Raw genomic sequence first — 27,038 nt, 5'->3', positions numbered from 1 at the left:
GCAGAATATGAAAATGTACTGGAATGTGACATGAAACAGTGGAATTACTCTAAGTATCCTTTGTTTATAGTCTGAAAAATGTTTTGCGGAAATATATTAATTTTTGCTTAATCTTCCACATACATGCAAACCAGTTTGGCGATTTCTTAAAAAAAAGAGCAACTTTGCCTTGATATACATTATGATGCAACCACACCAAAGCTGGAAGGTGAACCATATTGCATGGGTATAGATTTTTTATATATTTTATATATATATATATATATATATATATATATATATATATATATATATATATATATATATATATATATATATATACAGGCATGGGACCCATTATCTGAAAACCCGTTATCCAGAAAGCTCCGAATTATGTAAGGGCCATCTTCCATTATGGCAAATTTACTAAAGTGAGAAGCGACTAACGCAAGCGCAAACTCGCCAGCATGACGTCATTTCGTTACTTCGCCGATTTACTAACGGGTGCTCACGTGAATTCTCTAGCAAAGTGGACCTACTCTATCTCTACTTCATACCCTTATGCCAGACAAAGTTGCGCTATGGCGAAGGGACGTAACTACGCTAATACACTAATTACTTTTACTGAACGTTGCCTCTTGCGCCAGACTTTACTTCGCCAGGTCAGACCAGGCGAAGTTCAATACAATAGATAGGAGTTTGTCCAAAAATAGTTGACATTATTTCTAAGTCCCAAAAACGCTAGCGTCTTTTACTTTTTTAAGGGTGATAGTATGAAAAATAGCGTACATTTTTTTGGGGGTACCCTCCTTCCCCCCTACATTTACTAACATATGGCAACTCAACGATACAGTGGGCACATGTGTAGGGCAATATAACACCTTTATTTTATCTTTTAAAGATTTCCTGGGCTTGTGTAGTGTAATGTATTTGCTGCAGCATATACGTCCATTATATTTTAACTTTGCGCCGTATGCAAATTAGGCATTGCTAGCGTAACTTCGATTTGCCGGATGAAGTAACGGTAGCGCAACTTCGCTACCGTTTGCCTCCCTGAGCGCAACTTCGCATTTTAGTGAATTTGCATAGCGCTGAAACTAAGTCCAGTGGGCCTTTGGAAATACATGTTAGTTATACACATTGTATATTTGCCATACATTTTAAATTTAATTGCCAGCCTGGCGATATCTAAAGGCTGACATTCTTGGCATGAGCTGTTGGCGATTTAGGGATGTTGTGGCCTAAATGTTATTTTTCTTCAAGTATCATGTTGCAAAAGGTGCCTTTATTCTAACCTAAAGGTAGGACATTAAAAAAGCATGCTTATTATATTTCTGTCCCATAAATACTATGAAGGGCCATTTGTTAACCTCTAAAGGGCCTCATTATTTTCTATGATTTATGAATGAATAAAGCAGAATATTGATCTATGTATGTGGGATGTTTAATGTAAAGGGAATGATGATGGGATGATGGGAACAAAAGCAGGGCTAGACAGGATATTAAGGTGAAAAGAAAATAATGAGATATAGAAAAAGAAACAAAGGAGAAAGCAATGGAAGGAACTGTATAGTTGAGGCAGTATGCCTATGAACTGCCTTAGATACATTCCATGTCATATCAACAATCTAATATGCCCATTTCTATTTTCGCCATGGGAAATATGGGTGGGGAATCCTCCCTTTCCTTTCACAGAACTATACAGAGGAGTGTATATAGTTCCCCTTTATTTAAAATAAACCTGAATTTAAATTCCCTCACTGAGTTTGACATTATTTTTGGGTTAGTCTAGTGTGATGACCCAGTGCAGGGTGTAGCAGAACACATACCGAAATCTACACAGAGATTCCAGAATGCAGGGTAGAACTGAGCTTTATTCCTTGCTGTTGTCTCTCCACCCCTTCACTTCCCCTGCCTGTGAGCACAACCTTTCTCATTACTCCACCCAGTGCTAAACTGCTAATGTATTTATATAACATTCTTTGAGAAATGGATGGAACAACATTACACCTAACACAAAATGATTTTCCCATTGCACATGCTCAGGATCGCCATCAGGGGGGACAGGGGGGACAAGTGTCCCGGGCATGAAGGTGGACCCGGCATTTTCAAAAGAGCCGGGCCCCCCTTGAGAACACCCGAAGGACCCGAAGCCATGAAAACAGCCGAAGCCGAACTTGTCAGGGGGGCCCTGGCAACAATGTTTTTTTAAAAAAAATATTTTTTTAACTAGTAAGGGGGGCAGTGGCAACAATGTTTTTTTTTTAACTTATAAGGGGGCCCTGACCATCAATAGCTTTTTATAACTTGTGTGTGGGGTGTTACTTTTTTAGCGCTGATGTCTGTGTAGTCTTTGGGCGGGATGGAGTGGGGCTTGGGCGGGATCTGGGGTGGGGCTTGGGCGCTAGTGTTGTTTGGGGCCTCGTGATTTGTAATAGCGGCCCTGCACATGCTAATATGACTAAGACTAATGTTGTAGCTAACAAAGATACAAGAGAATGTTACACCTGCCATTGATTAGGCACTATGCATAGAACTAAATTTGGTCATTGTTATCATCATAATAAGGTCCAGTTTATATACTATACAGGACAAAGTTTCAGTCCAGTGGAAGTCATCTACAGGTGGATGTTCTCAATGGGCACACTGTACCCATGCATCTTTTATGCTTAGACTCTCTGGCCCTCTCCATCTGCTCTGCCCTCCCCAACTTTTGTATTTTTCAGGTTTGTGGTCAGAAATATAATACATTCGGGTTTCATGCTAATCATTGAAACACCTAACAAGATACAAGAAGCCAGTTTGCAGGCAGAGATTGAAGGTGTAGCAATGCTGATTGAGTTGCTAAGCAGGATCAGATGTAATAGGGAGGGAAATGCCATGATTTGTCTCCAGTGAGTAATGGGTTTAGTGTTGGGATTAGTTACAAGAGGCATAAGCAAAAAGGCCCAGATACAGTTTTACTGCTGCCTCCCAAGCTTTTTGGTAATGAAAGGAAGGCAAAAAAGGTAGGATTACTTGGATTGTGCAGCAGAATCATTAATGGTGTTAACAGATTTTGTTATACAATGAACACAAACACTGATGACACTGGCAAGCTATCAGAGTCATACGATTCCTTATACCATAGCCTTCAAAATTCTTAATTGGGGCTAGCATGTTTGGAAATAAAAGGGGTATTCAGATGTTGCTGCTGTTCAGTGCCCATAGCAGCCAAGACCTTCAAAACTAATTGCTGGTTGGTTTCTATAGTTTACTGTAACTGGGCAGATGTTGCCCATGCCACGTCATAACTCATATAGAAATACACTTAAGAAATATACCTGATGTAGTACTGGAGGAATTACTCTTTTCATACACATGTAGAAAATTTACTATACAATGCACATGACCCTCACACAAAGTCAGGGCTCTCCTGTCAGGGCACAGTTATAGTATTCTAGTGGCATACTGTAAGTAGAAAACTAGCACATATTAACCTCAATAATATAACATATCAAAATATGCTAATTTACAGTGGTAACAGGAGAACAAAGTTGCCTAAACATAAACTCTGCTGCAGTTTAAATGACAACCACAGATTCAGAATCAGCAAGGTTGCTGGTTGTAATATACTGTATGCACTTAAATGGGTTTTATACCAATATAGTAATTATTAGACATTTTACACCTCCTTACCTTATCTCACTGCAAATGTAGTCCAAAGTATTTGAACAGAATTATGTTCTGTGCCCCTTTTTCCACCACTTTTTTTCTGATTCCAAAGAAAACATGCCTGTAAGCTGCACAATCACATCTGATTGCATATTGCAGCACAGCCCCACAAGTGAAACCTGTCATTTATCTACATTTAATGTCATCTGCCATTTACTTGACCATTTTTCCAACATACTGTATCTAAATCCCTTTGCAATCAAAGCACTATTCTGCCTTCATCCCTTCACACAATATGGTATTTTCTCCAAAGATTACCTTCCAGACCCACTTCCCAATAATTTATAAATAAGCTATAAAGAATAGGGCCAGATATTGAACCTTGTGGTAGACCACAGGTTTCTTCAGCCCACTATGGAACTGTTCCATTTAAAACTCTTAACACTTTTGCCAATCTATATCCTTACACAAACGTGTTCCCTTATGCAGAATCATCAACTGCCCTCCCCTGGCTAAAATTTCCTGTTACTGTATGAAAAACAATATTGATCAGTTTCAGTCCAGTCCAAATTGTGTTATATGTGGCATTAAATGAATAATAAGAAATTAATAATATGTTTGGAACCTGGGGTTTTCCGGATATGGAATATTTCCATAATTCGGGCACCATGAATTATACATACTAAAAACATCTAAGTAGAAAAAGACTATGTATTTGCCATTAGTCTGGATTTATGCTAGCTTAGTTTTTATAAAGTGCAAGGTACTGTCTAAATTATTAAGAAATACACCAAAAAGGGGGGTTGTGGGAGCACTACAAGAAAAATATATGCATGTACAATGGATAGCTTTTCCTTGGGTTTTCAAAGTACTTTAACATGTGGGTATCCTACATATGATCCTACCTTCCAGTCACACATTTATGGCTGAATGTAACAATACCATTATGGATGCAACATAGTGCAGTTTGGCAAATCTCTTGCAACTTGTTCAGAATGCAATTTTCCCATAACTTATGTTACAATAGCTTTACTTTTGCTATTAAAAAAAACATCATTCTCTAAATAAAACCTTACTCAAGCTGTAAACTTAGGGAATTGTAAACAAGCAATCCATTTTTCCCTAGATTGTTGAACTGACAAATTAAAAAAGCAAGGTATAAGGACATATGGCCAGATATCATGCATGACTTTTGGAAGCCAATGGTGACCAAATAAAAAAACAGTGTCCAGTGCAGATCAGTCTATTTAATGGCTACCCAGTTTGGTTGATTGCAAAACCAAGTGTTCTCTTGCAACAATTTAGTGTTTTCTTGATCACTTTTGTGAAGAAGGCAATAATCAGTTGTGTATACAGTAGAAATACTACTTTATACATATTTGCATGTACATATATTCCTACAGGCACCTATTTCAGCACTTTAGTGGCAATCTTTATACAACTACTGGCATTTCCAGTATCTAATTTCCAAAATACATTTTTTTATGCTAAACATTATGTTAATGAAAAATATTAGAGGCATCTAAAACACTGTAATATGTACACAAGGGGGTCTACATAATGTATGGGGTGTGAAATCAGATGTCCATCTCAATTAAGTATAATTGTATTATTGTAAGTATTATTGTAAGTATATTGAAATGGATAACGTCAAAGTTTAGTCAGTGCATAACAATTCAGAACTAACCCTTACATGCAACAAAAGGCACACAGTTTGTTCAGGCCCAGTAAACCCATAGAAATCATCAAGATGCTTGTTTTTAAACAGGAGTCCAGTAAATGCTACCTGCTGATATAGGTGATTAGGCTTTTACTACATAACCCCAATATGTTTTCTTAGTATTGCCTTCCACATATTTTTTTACAAGGTTCATCAGCACAAATGCTTGGTTAATTTATCCAGTACTTCCCAGGGCTGATGATGTCACTGTTGACTGGGGGTGCTAAAGTGTATATTAAGGGTCAGGGCTCTACAAGAACTGTGCTCATCCAGTCTCATGACATACCATAAGTAGTTATTGAATGTAATGTAAAGTGCTTGTGTGACTTCATAGTAAAATCTATCCTGCAATGTGCGCCCAAAAGGTTTATCTGTGGCTTATTTTCTAAGACTGGGAAAATGCTGACTACACAGCCTGAAAAGGCAACAAACATTCTTGTATTTTTTAAAACATTTTCAGTACTCATATCACCTCCTTGATTTAGATGATAAGGATCTGACAGCAATTTCTGAGCTTTTCCACTTGTCTGGCACAGCACTTGATAGAACACTTTGGAGAAGCCATATATGAAATACAATGTCCCAGAATGAATCTTGCCTCCAATGCTTTAATGACAGTGATATGTTGACAAATGACCTATCATTATCACTGTGTCAGTTTGCTACAATACACCAATATTTCAGCCCATTAAACACAGCATTGTCATTAGACCACTTTTCTTTTACATAGGGTTTATCCTTCAAAGTAATAGTATTGATGTATTTAGTGAGCTTTTTAATTATCCCCATGGAGGTGCAGAGTGCCTTAATTCCAGTTATTTTTAAAGGGTTGAAATTTAATGCCACATAGGAGAAAACTGTTTGAATCATATTGATATGATTAATAGGTTATAAATATGTAGTAAGAATGAGGTGGAGGCAAGTGATGAGTGAAAAATGTTGCCATGTACATGTTCACAGCGAACTTCTGCGTTTTGCTGAAAACTGTATAAAACAATTTGCCCTGTGGCTTGTTTCGTTTTGCGTGACAAAAAAAAATAATTTACATGCGACAAAAAAAGAAATGCACGACAAACGCATACGTCATTTTATCTTTCCCCTCCTCCCACTTCAACCAAAGGGATCTGAGCCATCCCACTGTCTATATAATGACATACACATAAATGGTTTATTCATTTTAATGTGAGATACAAAGCACACAGATATTATCTGTTGGTGGTCAGATGTATCATTAGTTGTGCCTGTGCTTGTAAGCTACTAAAATGACAACAAAAAAAAATTGTTGTGCAACAAAAAAAGTTTTGAAATTTTTCGTCTAAGCGAAACGGGACAGATTCACTCAACACCAGTTGAGGAGTGTTTAGTGATATGATTAATAGGTATAAAGAGACATCTCTGGCAGAAACAACATGTCCCTATTGAAGTGCCAAGTTGGCTCTTTTCATGTATGGGCAGCTTAACCCAATGGCAACGACATGGTTAATTACTACAAGGAGCCCTCAGCTAAAAAAAAGCAATCCAATGACAGCAGCATTTGATTTAGCTTAATTGATATTAAAAGACAGCTCCCTGGCAGTACAAAGTGGCCAAATGACAGTGACATTGCTAATTGGTAAACACACCACAGGAATTAGCTTCTTGCCAGTTCCAATTGCCATAAGGAAAAGTTAAATAGTGACATGATTCATTTGTGTGAAGAGGCAGCGCCCTGAAGGGACCAAAGGACCCAATGGCAGTGACAGGATTCATTTGTTTAAAAAGACAAACTTGAAACATGGCAGTAATATGGATAATTTGTATAATGAGGCATCAACATACAGGGACAAAGTGACATAATGGAAATTACCTTACTGATTACAGGACCAAACAGACATAATGCCATTGGCTTAGTTAGATGTTGTAAAGATTCAGCCCTTGGAAGTAAACTTTGCTATATGGACTGCCACTAACATCAGTTATCAATGTATTGGCCCATGTATGGTGTCAAAATGATCAGTATCTGATTGGGGCTTAGCCTGGTATTGATCTGGCAGGCTGGGAAATCTTCTCTGCTGAACAAGCATTGACATGTGGATTCCATCATCTCTGTTTCCCTCTGACCATTGGACTTGGTCAGAGGGAAATAAAGATGATGGTCCCCAGTCCAATGAATGGATGACAAACAAATGGATTAGATTTCACCCAAGCAAATCTCTCAATGTACAGACATCTCAATCCAATGGCCGTAACATGATTGATTGGAATAGAGAGATCTGGATGGTACAAAACGAGCCAGTGGAAGTGATATGGTTAATTGTCAACCACATCACAGAAATTCATTTCTGGCCTTGTCCCTTTGTCAGATTGGAGGGCTGCAAAATATCCAATCATGATACGAAAATGTCATTGTGTTTCTTAAATCAGCCTCCAACGACAGTTTTACATAAAACGCAGAGGAATTAAATGTAATAATGTCAGTGATGGGTGTTTTTATAACTGCAAATTAAAAGGTTTTTAAAGCTATAATTCATTTCTGCAGACGTGTGAAAATATTCAGCATTAGCATCATCAGTAAATCATCTTTCCTATTTGCATTTTCAATTATCTCTTAGTTTGTGACATGCTGGGACCCATTCTTTTGTAAGTCAAGCTATGAAAAAAACACAGATTTTCTGGACAAAGGGATTAAGAACAATCTATTATGCATCCAAATCCTTGTGATACATTCAACTAATCTTTGGAAGTAGGAAGGCAGCGCCAGGTTGCTACAACCTCTCTCTTGGGTTCCATCAGTATATCTTCTTTGCATGCACACTGTTTCACAATGTGACAGCTTTTCTATTTCCTAGTCTCTTTCATCTCCACCCTTTCTATCTGTCACCACCACTGATTTGTTACATTTATAATTAACGCATCCTTTGACAAACAGAGAAGCTGATGATTTAAATGTGGACAGAAATTATCATTTTAACCTTCAGATATGTCAAAGTGAATTAGATATAGGTTTGTTCCTAAATGGGACTGACCGTTGAACCCATAAACATGCCATTGTCATAAAGTTACTGTGCCCCTACATGGGACTAATTTCAACATTAAACCTACCACTATCAATATTTTTAAGAATCTGACTTGTTCCAGAGACTTTCATTTGGTGTGACTTTATCCTACAGAAATATGTGCATTGCATTTACCTACAGTATAATGATGTGATGACAAATTGTGCATAAACTTGTCATTAGGTCTCCTTGTCTCCATGGGGCAAATTTACTAAAGGGCGAATTTTCGCCAGTGTGACGTCATTTCGGAACTTCCCGATTTACTAATGAGCGCTGGCGTAGTGAAGGAGACTCTAGCTCTACTTCACACTCTAACGCCAGGTGAATTTTAACTCTGGCGAATGGACGTAACTACGCAAATTCACTAAGATGCAGATTTTACTGAATGTTACCTCTTGTGGCAGACTTGCCTTCGCCACCTCAGACCAGGCGAAGTTCAATAGAGTAGATAGGAGTTCCCCAAAAAAAGTTGAACATTTTTCTAAGTCCCAAAAAACACTGGCGTCTTTTACTTTTTAAAGGGTGATAGGCTGAAAAAGATCGTAATTTTTTTTGGGTTCCCTCCTTCCCCCCTACATTTCTTAACATATGACAAATAAACTATACACTGGGCACATGTGTAGGGCAATATAACAACTCTATTTTATTTTATTAAGCTTCCCTGGCCTTGTGTAGTGTAATGTATTTGCTGTAAACAGATAAGTCCATTGTACTTTAACTTCACGCCGTATGCTAGGCATCGCTAGCGTAACTTCGAACTGCTTATCGTATTATCGCTAGTGAAACTTCGCAAGCATTCGGAACCCTGAACGCAACTTCGGATTTTCGTGAATTAGCGTTCTCCTGGTGAATCTACGCCTGTCGAAGTGTTGCGATGTCAGCTAAGCTGTCGCTGGTGCAATTTCGGTGGTAAGGAAATTTGCCCATGTGTTAGCTCCATTAAAACATATTCGGGGGAATGTAATAAAAGTCGGTAATGGAAAAACTGTTGGCAATATGAAAAGTTATGCCTTTGCGCAAATTTAATTTAGCTTTTGCGAACCTGGAAACTGTTTAGCGACCACTTCCGACAGTGGAAGACCGTTCGCAAATGTTATAGTTTGCGCCAATGCGCAGTCAATGTAATAAAACTTCTTACTGAAAAAGTCGTTATGTTTGCTCCAAAAGATTACGACACCTTCAAACACTTCTTAAGATTCGCAATGCGCAATTATAATTCGAAATGCAATAACAGTTTAAGGAACAATATTGCATCGCGACTTTAATTACACTCCCCCGATTATGTAATAAAAGAGACAACGTTTATCCAGGATAAGTAACCCACAGCAACCAATCAGCAGGTAGCATTTACTGGTCACCTGTTTAAAAGCAAACATCTTATTGGTTGCTATGGGTTACTGCTCCTGGGCAAACGTAGTGACTTTTATTGCAGATGGGGGTTAGCATGCAATGACAATGTTTCCTATGCAACTGTTCGAGAAATTCATAAATATGTTTACATTGTAATGCCAAAAATATGTTGTTGACAACATTTCCAACAGCCTTCTTCATGTAAGTATCTTCTACATGGCATATCCCCTCATGATTTTCCTTTCACAAATATGCAGGTATATAGGTATGGAATATATTATCTGGAAACCCGTTATCCAGAAAGCTCCAAATTACGGAAATGCTGTCTCTAATAGACTCCATTTTATCCAAATAATCCACATTTTAAAAAATTATTTCCTTTTTCTCTATAATAATAAAACAGTACCTTGTACTTGATACAACCTAAGATATAATTAATTGTTTTTGGAAGCAAAACCAGCCTATTGGGTTTATGCAATGTTAACATGATTTTCTAGTAGACTTAATTAAGAAATGAAGATCCAAATTACAGAAATATCCATTATTCCTCTTCTTTCTTTTCTGTAATTTGTTTGCTGCAAATTGATGCACATTGATCCCACATGGCCTTGTATATCTCTAGGCATTTTGTGTCAGTGGCACCAATCAGGGGCAGATTTAAGGGACCTGCAGGATGGGACAGTGAGAGAGAACTAGGACCTGCAGGATGGGACAGTTATATATGACTGCTTGTATATGTTTGTATATGGCTGCTAAATCTGTCTCATGCACAGCAGCTTTATAGTTGCAGACAAGCTATAGCTAAAGTAAACCTTATGGTTAGTGTTTAACCCATTAAATTTGCCATTGTGATCAGGACATATTGACACTTCATGCGATCTGATTAAACCATTTCAACTAGATACTATTGACACATAGCTTTGCTCTGTTATTTGGCTGATCTTTAACCCAATGACAATGAAGTGCTGGATGAGTTAAACATCAGTCCCGTGCAGGAGCAAAACGACCTACGACAATACTATGTGTAATAAACTACTTTACCCTTGCAAAGAAAATATACTTTAGCACATTAAACACATGACTAAAAATAGGTCTCCTGCTTCTTAACGTGAACATTCCCCCCTGTATGAGAGAAATAATAGCTGTGTGGTTTCACACGGTAATAGGATTATGTATCGGCTTTTTTTTTTTCTCTCTGTCTGCAGATTTCAGTTGAAATTTTCCTGGAGTCCCCTGACTGACAAGTGACATCACCAGAGGGGCGTGTTTGTTGCTGAGCAGGAAGGCTTGCTGGATGGACCATGCACATAGCCAGGCAGATGCTGTGAAGAACTGGATTGGGAGCTGCAGCATTTAAGGAAGCGTATGCAGAGAGAGAGAGAGAGGAGAAGGAGAGGAAAAGGAAGAGAGGGCAAGCATCATAGACTCTGGCAGGTACAAAACCCTATCTTCCATCTGTAGTCTTCTAAGCTCACTTGAATTAAATAAATCACAACAGCTGAGCTATATAAATGTATAGGAATACATCTACAAGCTGATTGGTAATGCTGAGTATTGCTGCCTCATACACATCCAGAGGAAACATAACCTACCAGGATTGTTAAAGTGGCTCCTGCCAGTGGTGGGGTGATCACCTTATTACAGGGTCTGGATTCACTTTGGTCTTGGATAAGGATTTCATAGCACAGTCTTCTCTGGGTTATTGTTAAATCCCTTTAGTTTGACATTCTAGACATACCTATTCCCAGCAAACACTGGATTACAAGAGTCTCTCTCATGGAAAAAAGAATAATCAGTTTGAGTCCTAAGGTGCATTACTTTGGAATTAAAAAATTAAGAGCCTAAGGACATCATTATTGGTTATTCAGCTGGCTATCCCCATCCTTTTGCTGAATGAAGACTTGGCTTTCCTGATGTCCATCTAATCTGTTTGGGTCTATGAAAGCTTTTGAAACCCCATTTTGAAGGCTTGGGCACAGACAGAGAAAGTGGTATTCGTTCTACTGGAAAGAAGCAGGTTAGGGATGGTGGTGGGGGAGGGAGGCACTGACTGAATTGCTGAACAACTCCAGCACGGATTAATTGGAGACCTTCGTCCTCCTGGATGAAGCATCACTTCAAATGAGAGAGGAAAGGTAATGTTTCTTACAACTCTTCAAAATGCTTTTGCTTTGTTAATGATATGATGGTCTGCGTGTCGAAAAGGTCACAACGAATCTGTAATGGGCCATATTGGGAGGGGTTGGGGGGAAGCATGCCAACTTGACAGAAGGAATTTTGGATACATGGACTAACTTCCAAACCTACACAGCAAAGCTAAAACTGTATTGGTCGTGTGTGGAATTTAAGAGATTATTAGAAAAGTGAGGAAAAAGTGCATCAGTGTTTTTAATCAATTGCCAATTTGTTGTGTTCTTCATTTCTCTGAGACTCAAAAATCACTTCCACGCAGAATGATGTTTGGAGACTCAGGGGTGGCCCATTGCATTGGGACAGCTGTTATCATAAGGGAATGGTGAATGTAGTACCAGATTTACTAGGATTAGATCAGCTATTATTGTATGTTACTTTTTTTGCAATTTTGGCATCTAGCTCAGAAAATGGTTAAATGTTACAACATTATTATTTGTTTAAATGCACATTTATCTCTATGATCTATACTCTATATTATCAATGTCGCATGCAGTACATTCCAATTAAAAATAAAAACAGTAACTTCTATAACCTAAAATATTCAGAATGAAGAAGAAGAGGGAGAGAGAAAAACATTGTTTTGGGGTGGATTTCAGTGAAAAAAATACCTGGTATTTGGGCAGGGAGGGTGATAAAATGCAATAATGTTTTCTTAATAGCAAGTTAAAGGCATATCATGACCAAATGAATGTATTATTTGCCAGGGATCTTTTCTGGCTGAGAAACAGATTGTGTTCTCTCTTCAGTAGTCAGCATGTGTGTACATTTCTGATTAATAGATAAGTGTTAAGATTCTGAAGATGCAGTGACTTACAGAGTGTAGCGTATGCCACGGATCTCTGATGAAAGGGAGCTGTAAATGCTGCATTATATACAGTATATGTGGCTAGATAAATAGATAGACATATGGTGTAGTTTGCCTTATCACTCAATGCTTGCCAATAGTAAGTATGGATGTTTTATAATTCTAAACCTACTATTGATATACTAGTGTGCGTGGGTGTGGGTGAGTATAGCTGTATGTATGTGTGCTTTTGTGAATATCTATATCTGCCCACAAAGTGCTGTATGCTTAAGAATGCTTATGCATTTACAATGTCTTCCCAGATTCCCGGAAATTAATGGCATCTCTGATTTCTTGCCATTAAAGAAGGATTAAGGTATTGATAAAATAGCTGGGCAACCCCACCCCACATTTATTGGATATGTATTTATGTTAAGGTACACAAAATTCTTTTTATTGATGATTGGCTACAATTTGTATTTGGGGCATATTATAGAAGGGAAAGGTATGGGTGAAGTTTTGCCTAAAGAAGGTTTTTATGCGTATGGTATATATCAGAAAACATGTAAGTGTTGCATAATTGTATATAATTAAATCATTTTAGCAAAAGGCTCACATAAGCTTATACTGTTGCAGATAAAACTATCCCACTCACCCACAATATGATCATATTATTACATGCCAGTAGAATGAATCCTATTACAAATCACAACTATTGATTCTACTTCAAAGGGAATGTCTGATTCAGTTGTGAGATCACATTACAACCTTTTAGTGAAGCTGATACATTTTATAGGAGAACCTATGGACATGTATGGGGGAAGTGTTACAGTTTAGAAGAGATCGAATAGACAAACAAGGGGGCAGGTTATAATGGATGTTTTACAGTCGTAAATATATTGAGCAAAATATCTTGTAAAAGGAATAAGGCAACATATATGTTTGCGACAGGATTTTATGCAAGTGTTGAAAGCAGTAGTCAGGATTTATAGTGATGGTTGTGATATTGCTCCTATGTATATGTGAGCTTGAGTAATCCAACAGAGAAGAAAAAAGGCTAATAAGTATAAGAATATTAAAATTGTAATGTAAATGAAAGATTAGCTTTCTGCATGAGTTTGAAGAGGTGAATTTGCCTTTAATGATAATATAATGTTCCAGCATATATGGAGTTTATGTACTATATGTGTTATCACTTATTTAAAACCGATACATATTAGAGCTGATAATGGCTAACGTTAATCTGACTGCAATATATGGCACATCTTAAAGGCAGAGGTTGGGCAATATGACTTTAGCTGACTCTTTAGGGAGAAGAAATGTACTGGTTTGCTGATTGTTAAGTATATGTAAAGTTAAAAGCATTTGTTTATTGAGTGGATCTTTCTGTTTGTAAAAGACTAGTAGCCTAGAGAAAGTTCTACAGCCCTTTTATATGGGATTTTACTGCTATGCATTGGGAAGGAGGTGAGTGTGAGGTTTGTCCCTCCGGCCTGCATACGGAAGGTCATTGGTGTGAAAGCAGGATTTTATTGGGCTTCATTAATAAGTGTTAAAGTGAATCTGTTAAAGATCTGGAAGAACTTATATAAGCAAGCTATTGAGAGATGGTATAAAACTGCACAGAAAGATATGGTGTCAAAGGGAAATGTGTAGGATAAGCATTGGTGTCCTGGGATAGAGCTGAGGGATGCTTAATGGATAATAACATGGTGCTAGATCATGGACTGTCCAACAGGTTTAAGGTCATGTGCTATGGTGATAAGAGCTTCTTATATAAGCATGCTGACTAATTGAAAACAGACACACACACACATTCACACAAATACCAAACATACTTATCAGATACACTTTAGACATCTTTCATCCACACGCGCACGCACGCACACACACGGACAGTGACTAATCAAACCCATGGCTACTTTCATACACAAACACTGACTAATGCTAGAACTGCTTCTAAACATAAATTATAATCAGAAATCCCCTCATACACCCACACTAAATAATTACACTCACTAAACAAACACTTCCTCTAATTTTCTTTCCTAATAAACACACTATAACCTGCCATAAAAATGGTCAGACACATATCAAACAGCCCCATGACTCACAAAACCCATTAAAAATATACATGTCTTATGTGTAAAATTTATATAATCATAAATCTTCATTCTTTCACATGCATAAATACAGTGCAAGGTGAACAGATTTTATGATTGCACACGTGGCTTCTGCAGGTTCATGATAAAAAAACTTTAATACCATTTGCTGAACATAATTCATCATTTTAATATAAATGTAAATAAAAGTGTGGAGGATCGCTGAAGAGTATAGTAGTCCCTGTATTTCTGGCATAATCATGCACTATGAGGTAAAAAATTAAACTGATTAAATGGAAAAGAATTTGCCAGATGTTGGCAAAATATTTTCTAAGAACCCTGTCTTTGTTATGAAAAGTTATCATAACAAAGTTATCATAAACAACAATGAAACAAGCACTTCTGCTTTGGAGTACTGTGGTCATGAGTTCAGTTCCAGTTTGGGCACTATCTGGAAGGAGTTTTCTCCCATGTCTGTGTGGGTTTCCTCCAAAAACATACATGCAGGTTAGTTGGCACATAATAAAACCAACCCTACTGTGATCCTCCACTGGGGTAGGGACTGATGTGAACGATGCATAATCTCTGTAATGAGCTGAAGAAATGTGCTACAGTATATAAATAGCAAATAATAATAACTTGCACAGTTACAGGGTACAAATGCTTTTAGTAAAGACTGATTTAGGTGTTTTTGTGCTTCTTTCTCAGATGATCAGACATTTCCAGACCATTTTCCACTCTTGATATCAATGACCTTGTAGATTTTATAGAAAGTACTGTGCCCATACATGTCGCCATATGAGTTATATTAGAAAACATAAAGCAAATTTGATTTTGAATTATACAAAACTAGATTTTCTACGATAAAGCTTGAATGTCAGGAAGGCTACAAACATCACCAAATTTATCACTGGACCTCTCCCATTGACTTATATGGTAATTAAACAGGTTTTAGGTGGCGAATAGTCAAATTAGAATTCTTGAAGGGCCAGATTATGATAAATATCGAAAATCTAATTTAAAAAACTCGAGTTTGGATAATTCCCTAGTTGAATATGACAGTTTTGACCAAAAAAATTAAAAATTAAAATTTTTAATTCGACCCTTAATAAATCTGCCCGTTAAACAATGTAGTTCTAAAGCCCTTTAGTGTAGGTTCAGCACCCTGGAGAGCTCCAGTGTAATGCTAAATCCAGACATGTGATATAGTTACTGTTAAACATTCCACTATTGAAATTATGTTTTTTCTACTGAATAATAGCACTTTTAATAGCAAAATAAAAATTCAAAATGCATATTCAGCTTGCAGTTCCTAAAGCAACAAACAAAGAAATGCAGAATGGTTTGAAAAAAAATATCTGCATAGCAAAATACACACACATAAAGATAGATTGTTGATTGATAATAGAATGCGAAAACATGCACATGTTCATACTTACACTCATTGTTGATTCGCTTGGAAACTCACAAACACACACACAAACATGTTGCCATTGTAATACTTACCAAAATCCTGTCTCACACAAATACAGAAAGACATAGGCAGACATATTGCAGGTTGCTCCCAGTGACACAAATAAAGACCAACACACAGATCTTTTGCCCATACAATAATGAATCACACACATAACTTCCTCACCGTGACAATGGTTTGTAATTGAACATGAAATGAAAAGATTTCTTTCTTTTCCAATACATAAAGTGCCATAAACACACAATTTCCCTTTGCTACACTACCTTCATGAAATAACACATGCAGTTCTCTGGCATTTTGTCCTCTCCTATGCAAGTATAGGATCTATTATCCAAAATGTTTGGGACCAGATAAGGGAAATACCTTATGTCTGCTAAAAATCATGAAAACATTAAGGGACTGATTAAAGAATTCTCAAGCCTTCTGCCATTAAAACCACGTGAGTGTTCAATCAGGAGGAATTTGAAGTATTCAGATGAAGAAACCACATTAGAGTTTAGTGTGTTTTTGGTAGCCGAATGCTAGACCGTTTATAAATCCAGATAAACCCAATATTGGTGGCAAAACAAGCCAATTACCAATAGGATTGTTTTGCCACCAACATAGATTCATGCAGCTTAGTTGCCATCAAGTACAAGGTACATTTAAAAAAAAAAAAAAGAATTTGCTTATAATAGATAATATGGGAGAAGGCCTTTCCATTATGTGAAGCTTGCTGTATAATGGGTTTCCGGATAACGGATCCTGTATAAGAATTTTTACACACTTTTGCATTAAAATTGCAAATTAGTGTCATCAACACACAACAACCACCTGCACACATTTATCCGAAAAAGAACTAAAACATTTATTAATGCATACACAGATATGTACTGTCAGGTCACACACCCCTGAACTCTTTTTTTTTAATTTTATACAGACAACACAACAGAATTGATCAAATGTAATCTCATAACTGTGTGATGAGCATTTAAAATATGGAGTCCATGTTCACATTGTTGTGAAGGTCTATTCATCACACTAACAGTAACAGGGAGGTTGAGGATGGATGGTGATAGCACCCCATAAATTCTTCCACTTAGATACATATCTATTGGCATATATATATATATATATATATATATATATATATATATATATATATATATATATATATATATATATATAACAAACAAGGGAAAGTTGTGCTCACCACTAGTTTTTAAAATCATTAGGTGGGGGTGCAATGAGGGTGTGACCACAAAATACATATAGACAAATACAAGATTCCTCTGCACTCAACCCATTATCAATATATTTAAGACAGAGACATTTTATGCATACTGCTACTGAAAAATGCCTTACCCTTTAAACAAAACAGGGATTGTTTGTCCATATATTGCAATATATTTAAGCTGGCCAACTACGTCAAAGTCATCCCATATCTGGCCAGTCCTATGCTCAATTTTCATTTGATTCATTAAGAATTCTATGGTTTCATTATACATTTTATAAAAGGGACGAATACGTTTTACCTGCAACTTACTAGCTGCTTTCAAAGTAAAACTCCCAAACTTGGCTGCCCTTTTATAAAAGTTTGGGAGTTTTACTTTTATAAAAGGGCAGCCAAGTTTGGGAGTTTTACTTTGAAAGCAGCTAGTAAGTTGCAGGTAAAACGTATTCGTCCCTTTTATAAAATGTATAATGAAACCATAGAATTCTTAATGAATCAAATGAAAATTGAGCATAGGACTGGCCAGATATGGGATGACTTTGACGTAGTTGGCCAGCTTAAATATATTGCAATATATGGACAAACAATCCCTGTTTTGTTTAAAGGGTAAGGCATTTTTCAGTAGCAGTATGCATAAAATGTCTCTGTCTTAAATATATTGATAATGGGTTGAGTGCAGAGGAATCTTGTATTTGTCTATATATATATATATATATATATATATATATATATATATATATATATATATATATATATATATATATATATATATATATATATATATATATATATATATATATATATATATATATATATATATATATATATATATAAGAGTGATGCTTTATGGATACAAAAATTTAGGTGGGGTGGCTCGGAAGTCGGTAACAGATTTTTCAAAACGTGAGTTTAGAGATTAATAAATAAAAACTCACCCACGTCCTGTTCATTCCTATTTGGATTTTTAGAATTTTATTTATCAATGGGTGAAAAATCCCATAGGATTTAATTGATCATGGGTGACGTTTTTTTTTTTTATTAAGCTCTAAACTCATATTTTGATAAATCTGCCCCTTACAGTAAAGCATAAGGCTTTACAAAAACATATATTTTCAGCAGAGGAGACAAAGATATTCCTAATACCCTGGTGACAGATCATGCTATGAAGAGCAAAATAAATGTCAAGCATTTTTACAAAGGTCAAATAAATTATAGTGATCAATTAAGTGTATCCATCAGACTTCAACAGCTTTAAGCACGTGACAATTCCAGTCAATATACTATATGGGTAGATGTCACCTTGTAAAAATAATGAACTGAAAAATACAGAGCAGCTATACTGGTACAGGGCTGACTGATTTTTTTCTCTCTATAGTGTATATACACCTTGATCACCAGCAGTTTCCTGATTTAATTTAGTATGATATAGATTATGTATGAGTATAATTTATTGTAGATCATGTATGAGTATGTTTTTTTTGTAGATTATCTATGAGTGATTTTTTTGTGTTATTTTTAATTGTGTTTTTTTCAGCAGCTCTCCATTTTGGAAATTCAGCAGCTATCTTGTTGCCAGAGTTTCCTAGCAACTAGGCATTAGTTTGAATAAGAGATTTTAAAAAAATGCACAGATGAGGGCCTGAATAGAAAATTAATAATAAAAAGTAAAAATAAAGATATAATGTAGACTCAGAGAGATATACTGTAGCTCAAAACCGGCAAAAGAAGAAGAAGACAAATAATTCAACAGCCAATAAAAATGAAAAATAGGACGTTCTACTATCTTGGGGTCCTCTAACGTTGGCAATAGCCTTGTAAATGAAGCTAAAACGCATAAACAACACCAATAAAATACCTTAATTTGATTTACAAAATAAGCAGGTAATCATCCAAATAACATAATTATGAATACAGTGATCAACATATTAGGTTAAAATGGAAGGGAATAAATGTATATCAGATAAAATGGGTGTATGCAGAAAATAATGTAGTTTCTTGTGATTTTCAGTCTCATTAAAATTGGGGACAACGAAAGTTTCTCATCTTTACATTGCACATTAGAGACTTCTAGGGGCCTATTTATCAAAACTCAAATTAATCTAATTTTTTTCTTAAAACAAAGTCGACCTAACTCCCTTCCACAAATTTAACTTATTTATCAATAATCTAGTGTCAATTCATATGGTATGACTGATGCTCCAAAAACTTAATTTTATCGAATTGTTGCTTCGAAAACTCAACTATATCATATTATCAAACGATAACCTTGCTTTTATGGATTATCTTGTGCAGATTACGATGTTAAGAAACAACTTCAGGGACATCTACATGACCTCAACAGGTTTGAGATGGTGTATTTTTGGATTTTGATTTTTAGCAGCTTTGAGGTATAATAAATCTCTAAAAATTTGAATTTTTATTTTTTCATGAAAAACTTGAGTTGCCCCTAAAAAACTTGACCAGAAAAAATAATAATAAATGGGCCCCTTAAAGTTCAAAGGGGAAGAAATGGAAGAAAGCTTGAGCAATATTTTGATACATTGATTACAAAGTTAATTGAAAATGTAATTGCAACTGAAAACAGTGATTGGTTGCCCCTTTAAGCACTGCTGGTTCTGAAGTCAGCTCTTTTCCAACCAATGTTTTGCATGCTTCTCTATAGATCTGTTAGTTAACTCACTTCAGTCAACTTAAGTAAAAAGTCATAAACAACATGGCTGCTTTCAATAACAATTAAAATTAAAAATAATGCTAAAACCATTGAACATTTAGGTGGAGTTTCTCAAAAAACCATATGATGCTGTTTAGTGAAATATTTATTCAGATGAACATACAAAGGGTGTGGTATTCGCAGAAAAGGTACTACACCTAGCACAACATTTTATCTACCATGGCTAGGAAACACTTGGGCAACTCCAACACTGACATAAAGGGCATCATCTACTGTGAACTGTTCAAACTGGTTAGCCCTAATATTTGGTTAAACATCCATCACAAAATAAAGGCTGAACATTTGAATTTTAATTACAAAATGGTTCAAAATCAGTACTTTAAAACAGAGTTACTAATTGGGCAACCTTACACATGCACCTTCCTTCTGGATGGAAACTACCAACAACAACAACAAACAGACTAATTATGTAAATACTCTTCAGTGTACAGTTCATGGCAGAAATATATGGATCTGTCCTTTCCACTGAATGAGCCTCCCTCAATGCCCAAACAGTTGATGGGAGTGATGACCTGAGCTGTTAGCAAGCAATAGATTTATATATACAAAAGCATTTATGTCAATAGTGAGTCACTGTCCCTATGAATTAAATAAATGCTACTAGGGATGTTGGCATGATGAAAGTATATCTGTCATATTATGCAGATGATTTAGCAATGGAGCCATGCAGACAGTGTATTCTGTGAACCAATGGCCCCAAGGATGCAGCATTTGTCCTTAAATAAACTTGTATGGTCATTCGCTCAACTACTGTACATAGTGAATAAACTAGCAATGTGTATTACCAAAGCTCCTGAAACAATAACAACGAGGTTCTTATAATTAATGCTAAAAGATGATTCAATCAGAAAATGGAACCCTGCACAGAAAAAATGTACTTGCCAGAAATAATTTGCCCACTTTGGTAAAGGTGTTGTTCATTCTACTAATAGTTTTTATTTGTATGTCAAAGGTATATGGTATCTCAATGATCTTTTGTGAACTTTGCAATGCTTTTACATAAAAATCAAGTGCCTGCACTGGTGATCATTACTAGGGGGCAATGGTGGGTGATTTCAGACATTATGTGGGGAATGTAATATGTTAATGCAAAAAGCCTGTGCAAAGACGCTTGTGAACGTTAGTGACCATGTTTGCATCCATTTTGACTGATTAAAGACCTCAGTGACTTCAAATGGCCTTTGATAACATTCGCAGCGTAAAAATATTGAACATTTGCAGCGACAAAATATTTAATGAAACTCCAGAGCAGGTGTTAACGCTAACCTTTGCTTAGTGAAAATGCTCAATGTAATATTCGCCAGCGACTGATTTTACATTGCGAGCAGTGCTAAACATTCGCAAAGGTGCCATTTTAAATAACGCTTGTGACTTTTAAATACATTCCCCCTTAAGCCTTTAGCATGGTAAAGAAAATGTTATCCCATGTGCCATTTGCCTGTAGAGTTTTTAATTATAAAAGCTGTATGTAACGAGCTCTATTACCAATTCATTTATTGCATCTGACCACTCATGACCAGAGCATGTATTGAGTAAATAATGATTATTCTACTAGTTTGGGGATAATGTATTACAAGTTGCAGTGTGGTAATTAATTGTAAGTGTTTTGAGTCTGCTTTTTAGTAAAGAAAATAATCTGTAGAAGGGAAGTATAAGTAGTAGTTGCACAAGTCAAGGGGTGCAGGGTGTGGACTATGACTGCAACTGCTCAAAGGCACCACACATGGAACATTAAAAGGCTAGCCATATTGTACCATGTCCCTATGTACCTTGTTCTGGGTGCTTTGGGTGCTTCATTGAGGTCCAACTGAGACAAGATACAGAAGGTAGCTGCACTACAGGAGCACAAGTTTTATTATGCATATTGTTTATATCTGGTGTTAACTGAATCTTAATGAATTGTACATTTAAACACCTGCTCAAATGAAACAGATTGCGGATTCATTGTATGATTCTAAATTTCTTCCTCTGTGCTTATAGGCATTTTAGGGCTCATTTAATGACATCAGAGCAGGGGGCAAAGTAAAAAACAGACAAAAGCCACAATCTTTGCCACAGAGAGGCAAAGAGAAAGGGAAAGTTTTGCAAAGTTTTGCAAAGGTTATTTATTCTGTTATGCTTTAATCCTCAATAAATAGATGCCAATATCGACACATCTTGATTTTACTTTACAAGGACAGGTTCATTTTTTGGTCAGTACAAAAAATGGTTTTTCCTATTATTTACTTACAGTATTCTCACCAGAATTAAAGGCATGCCCTGACTTGTTTCTTTAATGTCTATTATCTCCACTCACCGTTTATGCAACTCCGTGATGACCCTCCTCTAACTATCCAGTGGAGATACTGATTCCCCTATTATGGAATGCTATTATTTCTTGTTCATTTTAATGTTACCTTTACATTTATGAAAAGTTATTTCCCTCCCCTGTCAACAACTTTATTGAGACTTGCAATGGGGATGGATACAGCTTGCCTTCTGCATCACAATCCCCCTCCATCTCACTGGACCTGACAGTGCCCTTCTATTGTATACTTTAACTGCTGTTTTAAGGAGGAAGCTCTCCCTCTAGATCACAGCTTTGCCATTTGTTTCTGTATATCATTATGCCTCACATCACTTTCCTTTTTGCAGCTCTACGGAATCTGCTGACACATTATAAAAAAGGAAATAAAAATATTAATGATTGCACATCCTTGTAAATACATCGATCATCTGCAGTCTCCTAGGGTAAAAATGTATGAACATGGGGAAATGCAATTTTATTTTTGTAAGCTATGCATTTTTTCACTTAATAACACAGTCTATTTATAACAAGGAATGGTCCATTTTATAGGAATTGGCCAGCTGCTATATTTCTCCATTTAAAAAAAACATCTAAAATGCTACATAATGGTGGTTTAAGGAAGAGACTATTATTGAAAGTTGAATATTCCAAATAGATGTGATAAAAAAGCATTTGTTCTGTAATAATGAACATAATGGAAAAGATTTTTTTTTTCTTAAACATAGAGAATGATTGCTCAGTTCCATGAAATCAATATATGGTATATGATGGGCTAATAACTCTCTGTAGCTCTCTGGCTGTTGCTGAAATACAAGTCACAAGCACCCCATATACAATATGCAGGTTTCATTGTGAAGGCTGACTTTAATTAGAATTCCCATCAGTTCTCCCGCTTGAGACAAGAACAATAACTGCAAATCAGTTATCTAAAAGATTATGCTGTGAAAAATAATGGCAAAGTTCCTTCTTCAAAAAGAAAAATTTGCACATTTTTGGATGTCAAATCAAATTGTTTTGCTTACTCACTGCTTCTTGAGAGCCTTGGAAGTCTGGTAAGTATTCCTCTGCTTTGTTAGCACAACAGAAGGACATCATTTATGGTGCCATGATATATGGAGAGATTCCAAGCATGAAGGGTACAACGCAAATACTGTAATATAATGGTAACAGCAATTTCATTAAGATGTAGTATATGCAAAAAGGTCCATGGGATGAGCCTTTCAGGCTTCTGAGAATTTAAAGCCTAGAAATACACTCAAAAAGAAGGTTATATGAATTATAAGATTGTGTACCATATTTTAAAAGAAATGCTGGTGATCAACTGTTAACAGAGAAAGAGATGTCAAGGTTAGAATCCAGAAATTCCCCTTTTACTTAAAAAAAACCCATAAAGGAGAGTTGTGTGATTGTGCTATATTTGGCTTAGCTTTATTTTAAAAACAATTTAATACTGGACTGGCTAGGAGCAGGCTAAGTCTGTAAGCTTTGGAACCAGATACTGTACATAGCATACAGTATATGTCTAAACATGTAGATTTCTCAAAAAACGTACTAAACCCTGGCCACTCACGTTCTAGTTTGTTTGGTATCTTCATGTGCACTTCTACTTTCTCTACACTTATTGCTCATGCCCCCTGATAGCAATAAAGGTAATAGCACAGGTAGAATCACACGCCATACCTCCTTTGTGCTGCCTGTCTTTGTCAGGAATGGGAACAAGAGGCAGAACAGAGGGGTATCTAGTGTTTCTCAGAATCATTTTAATATAATCTAGCCACAAGCACATAACATGTCAAGCACATAACATGTTAACCTACTTTAGAGCTCTTTAAAATCATCAGTGTAATCTTTTCCATGTTTTTCCCCTAACACAGTGTTTTCCCATAATTCAAATGTAATTAAAGCTGCATACAGGTCCGAATTTGTGGAAAGGCCACCTAGGCCCGGGCCTAGGTCGGCAGGATTTTAGGGTGGTGGCATACTGCCCAACCACACCCACACTGGTTCAAAAACACTGGGGATGCACAGGAGATACAATAATATTTTTAATTTCCCATGCACCAATCGTCATTGCTCTGGTCTAGATGATGAAAATTTGCAAGAATAAAGGGGAGGAGACAGGGGCGACGAACGGCAGTGGGCCTAGGGGCTCCCACTATGTTAATCCGGCCCTGGCTGCATGGGAGTTTCCCCCTAAAGGCAGCTCCATGGTATCCCAGCATTAATTTGGTGTTTTTCAGCAAAACAGGCAGGGCAAATTCATTGGCGTTTAGAGCAACTATATGGTATTGCAAGGAGGGTATTTGCAACACTTCCATTAATTTTTGTGCAACTGCATTTGCAGCTGCATTTGTAAATGAGTCCTTTCAAGTGCAACATTCAAACTGAAGGGCACACAGATCATAATATATGAAAATTATTCTAACTGGTGCATTTATTTTTGTTCATCTGTGTAGGAGCTGATATAATGCCAGCTCTGATGACTGCTAACATCCATAGAACAATGTACCTAAAGACCATATTATCATGAAAAATGTTTACTTTTTACTAAATGTTGTATAAAAAAAATGAAGAAATTTAAAAAAAAATGAAGAATTATATTTGAAAGCTTTGCACAAATCACTGGTGCGTAACAATGGAGCCACCATATTTTATAGGAGTGTCCACAGAGTATGCAATATAAAGCTGCAGATGGAAGAAATTGGGATTGACCTTGACATTCCATTAGATAGAAGTGCAATATAAACACATGAAATCATTCTGCTGTAGTGTCACATTACTTAATAAATCTATATATTAATAAATAATACATGTATACTCATTTCATAGCAGCTGTTATTATCCAAACACCACTCTGTTCTCAGGAATAACTTCTGTCCATATGCCATACATTTTATTATCATTTATTTAAATCCTTTGAATGTTCTTGTTTATGAAGTTAATCTGAATACAGAGCAATTTTTATGTCTAAAAAGACATTATCGCTGTATCTGCAAGAGTGAAACGTGATTGCAAATAGCTAATTATGCTTAAATATAATGTTACCTGATGTCTACATCATTTCTGTTACCTTAAGCTTAACAAGCAGATGCACCTGTCATATAATAATAAATAGTGTGAACTTTACTTACCTACTAAGGGCATATGTTGGAATAAAGTCTCCTGTTTGAACCAATATCTATGTATTAAAATATCTATCCAGTGTAACAGTATGAAGAGATATACTTTCATTATATACGCCTGATTACTATGGCAACTGCCATGACAGACCAGCTTTTGCAATATAATGAGAAATGTTGTTTCCATTAAAGTCCATGTGCAGTAACTTTCTTGTACTTTAACAGGTATATATATATATATATATATATATATATATATATATATATATATATCTTTAATGCCTCTACAAGTAAAAAAAAAAGGTATATCGGAATGCTTTGGAATGCACTCATTTCTCTAACAATAGAGTTGCCTGATTCTCCTACAATTATACAACACTCACTCACTCTGTCGCTCAGAAGGAACTTGAAAATAAAGAACATTGGAAGTCAAACAGCAAGTCAGACAGCAGATAATGGCTTTCCCCTTAGCATGTATAATTTATAGTAATATACATAACTATAGAAACATATTTATGTTTACATTAATTCATATTTAAATTCAAGGGGATGTGCAACCAAGAACTGTTTTTACAAAATAAGATATCAATTGAAGCATCTTTTAAATATACATTATTTAGTAATGCTAGGTATGGGATTTGTTATCCAGAAACCCTGTTATCTAGAAAGCTTTGAATTTTGGGAAAGCCATCTTCCATAGATTTAATTATAATCAAATAACTAAAATTATTAATACAATTTTCTTTTTCTCTGTAATAATAAAATAGTACCTTGTATTTGATCTTAATTAAGATACATCTCATCCTTATTCGAGGGAAAACAGCCCTATTGGGTTTATTTAATATTTACATAATTAGTAGTTAAGGTATGGAGAACCAAATAACAGAAAGATCCATCATCCGGAAAAGCCCAGGTCCTGAACATTCTGGTCCATACCTTTATATATTTGTCTGTTTTTATACACTGCACTGTTGGGTCTGACTCCTGGAACAATATTACTAAAGCCAGCTGATTTACAGACCTGAAGGAGAACTGACTGTTGATAGAATGTTTCATGAGTCAGAATTAAAGAACAGAAAGTCAGAAACAAATACTTAAAAATGTGTAATTCATGTATACTGGAAAGTTGCTTAAAATTCCATTCTCTCTTAGTATACATAAAACATTTTTTGTTTAAACATGCATTTAAACATTTAAGTCATATAAATTGGGGAGCATCATTACATTTGATTATACATGTAGTATTAAGTGGTGTTTTCATCTGCCTTACGGGATGACAAAAGCTACACACTATTGTCACATACAGTAATGTATATTGAGTGTTTCCCTTCAAAACAACGAAGCAGCTGCATTGTCTCCCTGAATCTACTTTATGGAGAATGTGCAGTAAATGAAAT

At 36.0% G+C, this 27,038-nt stretch overlaps 1 protein-coding gene across 1 annotated transcript in view; it reads left to right on the top strand.

Annotated features, from left to right (window-relative positions):
* The first annotated feature begins 10,950 nt into the window (after positions 1-10,950).
* Positions 10,951-27,038, top strand: part of LOC108698591 (leucine-rich repeat and fibronectin type III domain-containing protein 1-like protein) — a 290,895-nt gene continuing 274,807 nt past the window's right edge. Inside the window, exon 1 of the mRNA XM_018230199.2 lies at positions 10,951-11,873. The gene's annotated coding sequence lies outside the window, so the exon portion shown is untranslated. The remainder of the gene's footprint in view (positions 11,874-27,038) is intronic.

The sequence above is a fragment of the Xenopus laevis genome, chromosome 8L (genome assembly GCF_017654675.1).
Source record: "Xenopus laevis strain J_2021 chromosome 8L, Xenopus_laevis_v10.1, whole genome shotgun sequence".
NCBI classification, from domain to species: Eukaryota; Metazoa; Chordata; class Amphibia; order Anura; family Pipidae; genus Xenopus; species Xenopus laevis.
The sequence above is the reverse complement of the archived record's forward strand: the minus strand, read 5'-3'. Positions and strand labels throughout refer to the sequence as shown.